The following is a 12,967-nucleotide window of genomic DNA, read 5'->3' as shown; positions in this document are numbered from 1 at the left end:
AGAGAATGCTGGAACTGTGATGTAAGTTCCCGTCTCGACTATTCACTGTTAAGCACCTTCAAGACAGAAGATCCCCATGACACATTTAATCTGATGATCAAAACATAAAGATCAATGAATTATTGTTAATTTGCATGCATACTGTGCATCATATAAGTGACACATTCAGCATGTTGGTCAGTAGAGAGAAAACTGATTCCTGAAAGCATCAAAATAAGGATGCAAAATGGAAAAGGGCTCTTTGGGTCCAAAGGCAATAAGTATGAAAAAAGGCTCATACATATTTTGAGACCACAACGGTTTTGTAAACAATGAAATTAATTAAAAATCTTCAAAGAAAAAAATACTGTTATGTTTATTAGGCTGCTTTTGAAGTTATCCTTTCTTAACTTTTGAAATTATTGAATTAGTTGCATCTTCCCTAAGACCCTAGATCAGGCTTTTATCCAAATGTGCTTGCTCTATTTTCTAATATGTAAAAGGTCTAATTTATGCTCACGCACTGCATGAATACTTGGTAAGCCTTGGTGAACATCTGCCTTATTCCAGGCTTTCAGTTATATGCTGGGAAGACAAATATGAATATGAATATGGTCCCTGCCCTTTTAAGATTCAGTGTCTGGTGAAGTAGGAAAAAATGCATGTGAGAAGTGCTATGGCAAGCAGATGAATTCGAGACCATAGGAAGGGTACCTGGTAGGCAAAGTTCAAAGATGGCTTCTAAGTTTCCCACCTTCTGGTGCACATGCCCCTGATAAACCCCTCCTTTTGAGTGTGTGCAGGACCTGTGAATATGATAGGATAACTGTCAAAATCAGGTTGCTAATCAGTTGACTTTGAATTAAGGGAGATTCTCTAACGTGCCTTACCTAATCAGGTGAGCCTTCAATAAGGACTGGTGGGCCCTTTCTAAAGTCAGGGATATTGGAAGTGTGGAAGAACCTAGGGAGGAGGCCATGTGGCAAGGACCCAAGAGCCGCTTCTAGAAGCTGATAGCCATCACTGGCTGCCAGCTAACAAGATGATGGGGACCACAGTTCCACAACTGCAAGGAAATGATTTCTGCCAATAAGCTGAGGGAGCTTGGAAATGGATCTCACTCTACTTGAGGTTTCAGATGAGGACACATATGGTTGACACCTTGATGGCTGTCTTGTGGAGACCCTGAGCAGAGAACACTGCCATACTGTGTTTGGACTTCTGGCCTAGAGAACTATGATCTAATACATGAGTTTGTTTTAAGCCATTAAGTCTGTGGCAACTTGCTATGCAGCAATAAGAAACCAGAGCATGCCCCTACACCAGTCTAGGCCGGGTGGGTTGGGTTCAGGAAAGACTTCAAAGGAAGGAAGAATAGCTGAGTTGTGTCTTGCTGGATGAGCAGGCAAGAAGCAAGTTGAGAAGTAAGGGGGGTTACATGCAGAGAAAGACTTTGGAGCACAGAAACTCAGCCTTGACTGCAGCATGTTGAAATTACCTGGGGAGTTAAACATAACTGATGCTTTGGTCCCCATTCCTTGGGATACTGACATAATTTGTCTGGGTTGCAACCTCGATATTGAGATTTTAAAAATCTATCCAGGTGGTTCTAAAGTACAACTAAAGCTAGGACTACATTTTAGACAGAGTGGAACTGTAAGTAGCTCAGGGTGGTTGTGTCACAAGGAAAGGTGGAATAGGAAGCTAAGAAAAAAAAAAAGGTAGAGACCAGATAGTGACCTTTTTTATTTTTAATAAAAAATCTAACTGAAACAATTGATGAAACTCTTGACTAGAATCTTACTTGGTTTGAAAATGGTGAACATGTGGTGTGTTAGACAATGGGAGGGCAAGAACTCTGTGAGGATAAGAAATGTTTGTGTTTTCAGTTTTGAAGCCTATTTCATGGCATTTGACACAGGAGGTGCTTAGCAAATGTTTGAATGAATGAAAATTGATGGGGAGTGCTCAGGAGAGAAACTGGAAGTATCAGATATAGGCTGGAAGAGCTACCTGTCTATTTTGTAATCCGGTTGATTATACTCATAATGTTCTCTCTTTCAAGGCACAGTACTTTCCCCAAAGATGAAACATATTCCTATTGCTTGCCTCATTGCTGTCATCTGGAATGGGAGATGATGCTTCCTTTTCACTACTACAAGTTTGATATGGCTAATACCAACACAAAAGAAAAGAAAAGTTGATTTTGGATTGCTTTAATAACGTTAATGTCAATTAACATGTTAATACTGTATAATGTTCAGCTCAAAAGACAGTGCTATAGTAACATAGGTAGGTAAACACAGGATATATAAGGGATACTTGGGAAAGGACAGTTGAACAAATTATGCCCGGAGTCCTTGAATGTAGTTCGTTGAATGAATGCCATTCTCTTCCTTTTATTAAATACTCTGTGCCCAGTACTGGGCAATGTGCTCTGCATTCATTATGATACAACATTTTATTTAATCTTCACCAAATCCATTGAAGTAGACGTTAATAACTACATTTTACATATGGATATTAAAATACGGAGGACACATAATTTCTACGTAACGGAGCCAGGATTTGATATGAAATCTGCCAGACTCCAAAACCACGAGGTTAGGAGTAATTCTGTTTGGGAAAGGATACTGCTGAAGACTTCTAAATTCTTCTGATGTCCCAGAACACATTTGATCTTTAGATATACCATAGTGAAGAATTTTATTTTGAGGAAATGGACTTACTGATTAATTGATTTCCACTGGGTGCAAAAGAATGATGTAAGATCAGTTTTGGAATTAACTAGTTAATGTTTAGAGAAGTTTTGGGTTGCATCAAAATATTCCAGTATTTTTTTTTTTTACTTCAGAAAGAGAAACAGGATTTCAAAATGTGAATCATCAAAAGTAAGTTGTCTGTTTTCAACTCAGATGCTGTTATCCCTAATATATATATTATCTATCTATCTATCTATAAATGCATACATAACTTTATAAATACAAAGGGTTGTCAGTTACATCCATTAAATAAATTTGCTTTCACATAATGAGCAATGTATTTTCTTTGATATTTAGGCTATCAAATTTTGATCCTTTGTTGCACAAAATGGGTAAAAATATACTAAAAAATGATTTTTTTCTGTCATCTCTTTCCATGCAAACTCCCTAAAGTTCAATGATCCTACCTTTTTATGTGTTGGACACTTAACTTTTAGGGCATTACATGTGGTCCTGTCTGGATTATTGTTTAAAATTTTGGATCACTTTATGTATTTATAATATTTATGGTATAGCTGAAGTAACTGTGTATCATAGAGTAACAATCACATGATTATTATTTCCATTTCAATTTTGAATCTCTATACACTCTTATTCTTAGTTTGGATTTTGCCACAAACATTCTATTTAATTCACTACAAAACTATAAAGTTGTATCCTAAAAAGTCACATGTGAATTGTGTAAAAGTGACTGGCAGAATATGATATTAATAGGTTATTGACTCGTTAGGTCTTAAAGAGCCAAAGGGAACATCCCTTGCAGCCCCCTCAATGCACTGGAGGTTTGTTTCATTGATTGGTCTGCTTAACCCATCATCTCCAGGCATTTAAACAATGATATACGCTTGACAAACCTAATATTTCATTTTGTATCTGGGGACCATGGAACAGAAATTAAAGGAAAGAAAGACAAATGGACAGATATACAAGCAGAAAATGATGATAAATGTGAGAGAGAAGGAAGAGACAAATACAACACAGACCAAAATTTGGATCAGTAAATTCTGGAATCGGTAAATGCACAACTTAATAGCAAATGTAATTCCCAGGAGATCGTGGGGGGAAGAAGTTTAACATTTCTATTGTAAGCAAAATTCAGATTTAGATACAGAGCAGCCAGCAAAGCAAATAAGATATCAAATAAGTGGTGACTATCTTTTTTGGATGTGTGTGTATGTGTGTAAGAGAGAGATAGAGACAGAGACAGACACACAGAGACAAAAATGATAGAGAAGCCATTTTTAAAAAGTGTTCTGAATACTTCTGTACAGGGCAAATCTAGGCACTTAATTTACCTGATCTTTGTTTTTTAAACCTTGAAGGAGGTGCCATGGCATGAGAAATACTTTCCTTTTTAAAAATGTAGTCTTTTCTTCTGTTACCAATTAAAAAAGGGGAAACTTTACAATAGCCTATCTCAGGTCCCTTGAATCTCTCTCTGGTGTGATAGAGAACAGAACAACATATAGAAAACAATATATTTGCCAAAGACTAGTTATTCTATGGGACTTGATCTGATTACGATTTCATTCTTTAAAAAAAATTTTTTAATGTTTATTCATTTTTGAGAGAGAGACACAGAGCATGAGTCGGGGAGGAGCAGAGAGAGAGACATACACAGAACTCGAAGCAGACTCCAGGCTCTGAGCTGTCAGCACAGAGCTCGAACTCACGAACCATGAGGATCTATCAGGATAACTGACAAAACATTTGAGTAGGTTTTCTTCTGGGAAAGACTGGGAATATATCTTCTGGGAAAGCCTGAGGATTGACTGAGCCACATATTCAATCACACTCTTTAATACATAGAAGTTCCTGTGATAAGTGACTTTTTTTAGCTGTTAAAGTGTGTGTCCTACAAAAAAATCTAGATTTTTATCTGCTTCTGTTAACAACTACAAAACAACAGTATTTAAATACTGAAAGTATACCAACTCTTTCTGGCTCTTTTAAAAACTTCAGAGATATTCTATGAACAAAGAGATATTCCCTATTTCTGTATATATTATGTGCTAGGGTGTGTGTGTGTGTGTGTGTGTGTCGGGGGAGAATGGAGAAAGGGGAGTGGTTAGAGAGAATTATCAAAAAAAGAGTTCTTGCCTCAAGAAGTAGAGAACTGAACAAAACCAATGAAGTAGGAATCACAAAGTGTGCAAAGACTTTTAATACAGCATGATGTAGGAGGCAGGCATCATAAAAATATTATGGAAATAGGGGAGCTTGAGCAGGTCTTATATAGTGGGGTTGGAGTCACTGGGCAGTAAGAGAAAGTGATTCCAGTTGGAAGAGATGCATGCAAAGGCAGAGAGCTGGAGATGTGTGCGAACTCTGGCAGCAGCATCCCCTGAAAGGCACTGAGGTACCTCGGGTTGGCTCTGGGTTCAAGTCTCTGTTCCACCAGCTGTCCAACCCTGGGGAAGCCATTTCACACATGTAGTCATCACAGGGGGACAGTGAGAAATACATCCTCAACGGACATTAGCTACTATCGTTTTAGAAAGAAATCATTTTTAAGGTAGATAAATAAAATGTGGTATAGAATGATTGTAACTGATGTCAGAATTTTTCATTTCTAAAGCATATAGGAAGCACATAGAAAACAGGCTTCTAAGGCCTAAATCGTCAAGCTTGGAAGCTACCTCTCTGCTCTTCACCCACGTCTTGTTTGAATTCTTTTTTTCCCCTCTTCTCTTAGTTCTTAATGTTACTTTATCACCTCCCAGTTCACTTTGATGGAGATTATATCAGTATAGACATGCTTTATGTCATAAGAGTAGAAGTTTTCTATTAAGATACGTAAGTCAGAGGCACCTGGGCAGCTCAGCTGGTTGGGCAACCAACTTCGGTTCTGGTCATGGTGTCAGAGTTCGCGGGTTCGAGCCCTGCATCAGGCTCTGTACTGACAGCTCAGAGCTGGAGCCTGCTTCCGATTCTGTCCCCATCTCTCTCTGCCCCTCCCCTGCTTGCACTTTGTCTCCCTCTCAAAAATAAATAAACATAACATAATTTTAAAACAGATACATAAATCATAATGTTTTATCTACCTCAGTGTTCTAAATTTTCATAATATAGTGTGTGTAATCTGTATACAAAAGTCACTAAAATGGTTTATTAACTCCATGATAAAGCTAAGCAGACATATTTGACTTCATTTAGTTGCAGGAAATAAATTGAGATTTACAAACGATTCTTCAACTGTTCATTCATTCATTCATGCATTCACTCAAAATATTTACTAAGCTGTGTATCAGTTACTGAGTACCTGAACATTTGAACACAGAAGTTCAATTAGAAGATGTACTTTTACCTTGAATCCAAAATAACGGCAAAGAAGAATTATGGCTTCAGATAAGTGTTTAAGCAGAGGGTTTGAGATAATAAAGTTATCTTTCAAGATTTTAAGATGGAGAAATTAGTCACTTTTTATTAGAACACTATCGGACAGATGTATTATATATTTTGTATCAATTTCCAAAATAAGATTTGTGCAGGCTTCAGTAGAATATTAGGTCAGTTCTTATTAAATAACAACAGTGTCAAATAATGATAATAATATTGAAATACAAACTTTGACATCTGGAACTAAGTAGTAAAATCGTTGGTGCTGAAGATAGAAATAAGGAGAGTATTAAGCTGTAAGCTTCACCTGGCATCTTTCATTAGAGTCTGAATAAAATTCTTCACTGGAATTTGCAGCACTGCTTGTGGTTCATCTTATTACTTTTACAGAGGACAAACAGCCATGTAATTAGAGTGTATTTGCGGTATTACACGCTTATTTGTAGCCTGAAGATTAGATACCAATTGGATGTTATCATTTAATGGCGAGTATAATTACCACGAAGCTTGTTCTCTGCATCTGAGAGTTTACATTTCAATGGTGCTACAACTATACAATTATTTTTCAGTTAGCTTATATCTGTATTATTATTTAATGATTATGTCCACATTGGCTGTAATACAATCATCTTCAAGTCACCGTTAAAAAAATGGATCAGCTATACATAAAAAGCATACAGTAAATATTTTACATTATGGTGCTTTCTATTTTTACCCTAATTTCCAATGCAAGTTATCACAACCATATATCTGGTTTCTTGGGAACAAGCACGAGTTGTGCCTTCAAGGATCTGAAGCTTACTATAATAATAGTAATACTGCCATATGTTTGTATAGCAACACTTATTTCCAAAGTGCCTTCATGAAGATTAAGCTTCACACTATCCTAAGGGGTTATAAGGAGGGGAGATTAAAACAATTTAGGATACAGAGGAGTTACACTCAGAATCCTGGGAGCAAAGTGGATTTGTGGGCTATAAATGGTGTCCTTTCCACCTCACTGTATGCTGTGGAAGTTAAACAGTGGCACAATCATAGTTTGAAAGTAATCTTCAAAGCATTCATTCATTCATTAATTCACTCATCCATCCCTCCCTCCCTCCCTCCCTCTCTACCTCCCTCCCTCCATCCATTCACACAATGAATGCCAAGAAGTATGCAATGGGGCCTACCCAGGGCAAAACTGGCTTTGCTGGGGAAGCTGAGAACTGAAGCCCAAATCGTCCAGTGGCCAGACAGAAGCAGAGGTTTCAGAAGAATAGGTGTTGGCAGGGACTAGGAAGACATTTCTGGATTCAACAAAAGGAAGCCAGTGTGGTACTAAGATAAGCCACCAATATCTCTGGACCAGTGGAGGGTTGGTTAATGTTTAACAATCAGCTCTCCAGGGGATGAAAGCCCCAATTTGTAGCATTTTCTGATTTTCATGGTGTGAATTATCCCACCAGGGCTGATTCCAAACTACCAACTTGATGTCCCTGATTGTAGAATTGGGCAGAGACATGCAATAGTGGCACATCATTATACAGTTTTCCATCATATAGATATGTAAATAGCCTCAAAAGCAGAGATTCTAGTAAATATAAGATTATTAACTGGTGATGAATTTTGAGTATTGAATAGATTTTATTTAGCTTCTTTAATTTTAAGTTCACATAATTTTATTTTGAATAATGGTTTTATCCTTGGCTTACAAAATACCTGAAAATTGAACAGTTCTCGCCAGCTCATGCTAATTAGTCTAGCATGCCACTTCTCTGGACCACACTCTTCATTCTTTCCTTAATTTAAGGGGATTCGGATGCTGGGTCCTGGATTAGTTTGCTAGGATTCCCATCACAAATACCGAAAACAGGGTGGCTTCAATGACGGAAATTTACTGTCTCCCAGTTCTGGAAGCTAGATGTCTGAGATCGAGGTGTCAGTTGACCTGGCTTCTTCGGAGCCTACTGAGGCTGAAAGTCAGTTCCATGCTTCTCTCCTGGCTTCTGGTGGCCATCTTGGGTGTTCCTTAGCTCATACATGCATCACTCTGATCTCTGCCTTCACGTTCTCATGATGTTTTCTCCCTGTGCGCATGGCTTTCTCTTTGTCTAAATTTCCCCTTCATATAAGGACACAGTAATATTGGATTAGGGCCCACCCTAATGACTTCATCTTAACCAATTACATTCGCAACATCCTAGTTTCCAAATAAGGTCACATTCTGAGGTGCTAGGGGTTAGGATTTCAATATATGAATCTTGGGGGCAATACAAGTCAACTCATAATAGGCCCTGACTTTGAGCAGTGTCCCTTCGTTTTTCTTAGGATGTTACTATTTCCTTCATGCAATAGATTGCTTGTCCATATTAAGTCTTGAGGCCTGCAGGTCCTTATCTGTTCATCCATCTAAACTCCCACTTATCCTTCAGGACCCAACTCAACTTGCACCTCCTCTTTAAATCTTTCACTGAGTCTTTTCCTGTCCTCCCAACCCTCACGCCACGGGAGCAGACTTGGGCTGGTCTGCCTCATGTGGTACCTGCTGCTTTGGACATCTGTGAGGGGCAGGATGGCCTTTCGGTGAAGCGCATAGGCTGCTCCAAAGACAGAGCTGGGTTTGAATTAGTGTTTCACTCATTTGCTGGATGAGCCACATGACTTGTATGGCTTCTGTTACCCCATCTACAAAATTGGGTAATAAAATTAACTTTCAAGATTGTTTTGAGGATGAAATGAGAGAATAGATGTAAAGATGGTAGCAGTATACTTCCTACAAATTAAGTGTTCAATAAGTGCTAGCTGCTCCACCATATCCTAATGATCCTTGCATTCTCCAAGGTACAGATGCAGTCTCTATGGCTTGATGTGTTCTTTGTTCACCACTAGGCACTTAATTCCTAGTGGGCAGGGGCTGGGCCTTGCTCGTTCTCATCTGCTTACAGGCACATGGCTACTACTTAATAAACGTTGGTTGAATGAAACTACATATTTTTAATGACAATATTTTATTTTTGTTACTGATAATAAAATCTCATCTTCTGACGCATAGTAATCTATCCACTATATTCCAGCCTGACAAGGAAGTATGTGTTTTAAAGCCGACCTCAGAGTTGAAATATTCAAGCTTTATTTCTATCATATATCAATATATAGTATAAAATATGACATATATCATGTCACTTTTTAATTCAACTTTTTATTTTGAAATATTATAAATTCACACAAAGTTATAAGAAATAACACAGGGATCGTGTGTGTGTGTGTGTGTGTGTGTGTGCGTGATATCTTGCAAAACTAGTATAATATCACAACCAGGATACTGACATTGATATAGTAAGGTGTAGTTAAGATTTGGTTCCACCACCTAACGATCCTTCATGTAGCCCTACTAGCCACACCCATTTTTCTGCCACCAAATTATTTTACAGAATGTCTGTACCATTTTATATTCCTATCAGCCATATATGAGATCCAATTTCCCTGCATCCTTGTCAACATTTGCTATTGCCAGTATTTTTTACTTTAGCTACTTTCATAGACAGGTAGAGATATCTCATGTGGTTTTAATTTGCATTTGCATAATGGCTAATGATGTTGAACATCTTCTCATGTGCTTACTTGCTGTCTTGGTACCTTCTTCAATGAATTGTCTCTTCATGTGTTCTGTTAATTTTCTAATTGATTGTTTGTTTTATTGCTGTTGAGTTTTGAGAGCCCTTTTTTTAAAAGTTTATTTATTTATTTTGAGAGAGAGAGAGAGAGAGAGCAGGGAAGGGGCAGATAGAGGGAGAGAGAGACAGAGGGAGAGAGAGAATCCCAAGCACACTATCAATGAAGAGCCCGATGCAGGGCTCAATCTCATGAACTGTGAGATGATGACCTGAGCTGACATCAAGAGTGAGACGTTTAACTGACTGAGCCACTCAAGCACCCCTTGAGAATTCTTTAGATCTTGTAACTACTAGTCCTTTCTTGGATATGTGGTTACAAATACTTTCCCCAGTCTGTAGTTTGTCTTTTTATCTTCTTAACAGGGTCTTTGAGTGAAAGTTCTTAATGTTGGTGAAGTCCAGTTTATCATTTTTCCCTTTTATGGACCGTGCTTTCTTTTTTAAACAAGTCTAATAATGTTTTGCCTATCCTTATATTCTGAAAATTTTACTCCTATTTTTAATAGAAATTTTATAGATTTATGTTTTACATTGAAATCCATCATCCATTTTGAGTTAATTTTTATATAAGGTGTGAGATTTAGTTTGAGGTTTACTTCTTTCTTCTTCTTCTTCTTCTTCTTCTTCTTCTTCTTCTTCTTCTTCTTCTTCTTCTTCTTCTTCTTCTTCTCCTTTTTTGCTTATAGTTACTCAATCACTTCATCACCATTTATTGAAAAGGCTATCTTTCCTCCATTGAATCTTTGTCAAAAATCAATTGTGCATATTTGTGGGGGTCTGTTTCTGGGTTTTCTATTGATCTATGTATCTGTCTTTCTGCCAATACCACTGTCTTGATTACCATAGCCATGTAATGAGTCTTGAAACTAGGTACATAGATTCTTTTTACTTTATTCTGTTTCAAATTTTTTAATTACTCTAGTTCTTTTGCTCTTCTATGTAAATTTTTAGAATAATCTTGTCTATATCTATAAAAAATATCTTCCTGGGATTCTGATAGGAAGTGAATTAAATCTGTGTACAATCTGGGGAGAATTGGCATTTTTATTATGTCTTCTAAGCCATGAATGTGGTATGTCTCTCCATTTATTTAGATTTTCTCTGATGTCTTTTGTCAACATTTGGTCACTTTTAGCACACAAGTCTTGTACATGTTTTGTTAGATTTATACCTAAGTGTTTCCTTATCTGAGTAATTGAAAATGGCATTATATTTTAAATTTTGGTGTCGTTATAGTGTATAGAAATATATTTGATATTTATATGTTTATCCTATCTTGCAGCCTTGTTGAACTCCTTTATTAATTCTGGGAGGTTTGTGTTTTATTTTATTATTTAGTAGATTCCTTGGGGTTTCCAACATAGGCAATCAAGTGATCTACAAATAGGGAGAGTTTTATTTCTTCCTTTTTTGAGGTGTATGCCTTTTATCTAGTTAGTTAGTTTGTTTGTTTTTGCATTTTATTATATTGCCCAGAATTTCTTGATAGAATTTCCAGACCCTCACATGGTTTTCACTAATACCGTGGGAAGAATCTCATTACTACATGGTGAAAATGGAAGTCTACATTCCTTACTGAGCCTTTACTAGTGAGGGTGGGAGTGAAGTCCTAGTTTTCTTTCTGGTGTTGGGCTGGAGCAGAGCAGTTACTGTCTGGACGTTTTCTGTCTTGCTAGGCTGGCCCTTTCCTGGGCCTTAGATTAGTATAGAAAGATCATGTTTTTGTTTTGTTTTGTTTTGTTTTGTTTTGTTTTGTTTTGTGGCTTTTTCTGTTTGCCCTTTTGATATTTCCAGATTCCAGATTCCAGCCTGGGATATATGAGGCAAATGAAAACCCAATGAGCTACTGACATGGTCTTGAGGCTGCTAAGCAGTTCTGTCTCATATGTTTGTTTTCTATATAATTTCCAGTTTCTAATTGTACTTAGTGGAAGGAATAGAGAAAAGTATGCTCACTCCCTCTTCCTGGAAGTAGTAGTCCAACCTCATAGCTTTAAAGGGAATGTGCTGTGGATATATTTTCAAAGATTGAAAAGATGTTTGCTCAGGTTTTATAAATAATTCTTAATCCTTTGGACAAGTGTGATAGCTTCAGAATTTTTAATTTTAATTAAAAAAGAGAAAACAACTACCAAGAAGGGTCTAAATGTGTGTCTAGTCTAAAATGTGGTATAATTAAGTGGGTTAAAGTTTAGATAATAGCGTATGGTGTTTTGTTAGCTAGAAAGACATTCCTAGAGTACTTATAAAATCCATTTTTTTGGTGGAAGTATATGAAAACCATTGTGGAAATGATAGTGTGACTTTCATCCATACATTTCAAATTATAACTTCTTTAGAGATATAGAAACAAAACATTGGGGATGAGACAACTGAGTTTTAATTCTGAGTTCTTCCATAGCTTTTTAACCACAGGAGAGTTTTAAAATCTTTCCTCATGTGTAAATCAGGCTGGGGTCATTGTGAAGATTAATTGAGATAATATACATAAGTCCTAACAATTTCTAGCACATAACAGCTACTCTAGAAATAGTAGATGCCTGTCTTTAACAGGATTAGGGAGTTGTCAAAAAGAAGTCAAGGAGTCCAAAATGGAGTCATTTATGCTAAGCCCCACATCGCCATACCAAGGTTTAATTAGAGTTTGGCTGTCCCAGAAATGGAATCTTAAATAAGTCAATCAGAAATTGCTTGCTCAGCAATACTTAGGTAATCTCCTGATAAACCCTAGCCATCCCCTGAAGGAAAGTAATCTTGCAGTAACCAACCCACTTTTTTGCATAGTATAACTTACTCGTTCTCATTCCCTTCCGCCTATAAAAGTCTTTCATTTTGTACAGCTTTTTGAAGGTCCCTTCTATCTGTAAGATTGGAAGTTGGCCAATTCAAATTGATTTTTGTTCAAAAAAAACTCTTAAAAACTTTAATATGCCTCTGTTTATCTTTTAATGGGGTTCATGTTAATTCAGATGAATTACATCTCATAGTCCTAGGCAACTGTCTTTGTAATCTGTCATTTCAAATGAAATGTGCATTGAGGAAATAGCAAAGAAAAACTGCTTTTAAAAACTTGGAAACAGAGTGAAGCCTACATAGAAAAAAAACAAGTCTGAGAGTTACTACTTAAAAATAATTTTGTTGAATATCTACTCAGAGAACATGAAAAGGAAGGCAAAGTTCTCTTGTTAGGTATCTATTGAGTAGCCCACACAGACAACTTTAGAACAAACA

This window comes from Leopardus geoffroyi, chromosome B2 (assembly GCF_018350155.1).
Source record: "Leopardus geoffroyi isolate Oge1 chromosome B2, O.geoffroyi_Oge1_pat1.0, whole genome shotgun sequence".
In the NCBI taxonomy this organism is placed as follows: Eukaryota; Metazoa; Chordata; class Mammalia; order Carnivora; family Felidae; genus Leopardus; species Leopardus geoffroyi.
This window is presented reverse-complemented; position numbering follows the sequence as displayed.